Source organism: Poecilia latipinna, unplaced genomic scaffold (assembly GCF_001443285.1).
Source record: "Poecilia latipinna isolate Pla-1442-1.1 unplaced genomic scaffold, P_latipinna-1.0 Scaffold673, whole genome shotgun sequence".
In the NCBI taxonomy this organism is placed as follows: Eukaryota; Metazoa; Chordata; class Actinopteri; order Cyprinodontiformes; family Poeciliidae; genus Poecilia; species Poecilia latipinna.
The window spans coordinates 290,501-291,222 of NW_015113289.1; the positions used below are offsets into that span (position 1 = coordinate 290,501).

At 41.6% G+C, this 722-nt stretch overlaps 1 non-coding gene across 1 annotated transcript; it reads left to right on the forward strand.

Moving 5' to 3' along the window:
- The first annotated feature begins 164 nt into the window (after positions 1–164).
- Positions 165–237, forward strand: trnav-cac (transfer RNA valine (anticodon CAC)). The gene has a single exon. It is a non-coding gene; the product is annotated as a tRNA-Val (tRNA).
- The last annotated feature ends 485 nt before the right edge of the window (positions 238–722 follow it).

The following is a 722-nucleotide window of genomic DNA, read 5'->3' on the forward strand; positions in this document are numbered from 1 at the left end:
TGTGTTAATAGGCACAACTATAAGTCTGGCAGTTTGTTCACCAAGTTACTGTGCTCTCTGAGAGGATCTGTGGTAGAAGTATTTGACATTGTTCCATGCCCATTGTTGACATTAGTCTCTAACAACTGTTGGATCATCTACTAGGAACAGTAGAAAGAGCATGAGTTTCTGTAGTGTAGTGGTTATCATGTTTGCTTCACATGCAAAAGGTCTCTGGTTCAAAACCAGACAGAAACAGATTTTGCATGTTCTATTCATCACAGGTGTTTACTAAAGGTCAACAAGGGTTCTGCGGTGTCATGGTCTGTACTCTGAATCCAGGCATCTGAGTGCAAGCCTCAGTTAAAATTTTCATGCGTTGGATCTCACATCATCAACTTTGGAACCTCAAACTGAAACAAACCAGAGAAGTTCAGTTCCTGTAGTGTAGTGGTTATCACGTTTGCTTTACATGCAAAAGGTCTCTGGTTCGAAACCAGACAGAAATGGTTTTTGTAGGTTATGCATCTCTTGGGGTGCAGTGAGACAAGAGCCTTCCTCTTTGGTGATGGTTCATTTGCCAATCGACTTCAATGTCGGCTTCTTTGAAATTGAAGTTACTTTACTTCAATTACCAATTGGCAGTTCTATGGCGTAATGCACATGTCAAACTCAAGACCCGTGGGCCACATGTGGACCCCCAGCATTTTATAGGTTGATGAGATGATATTCAGAAAGGGTTT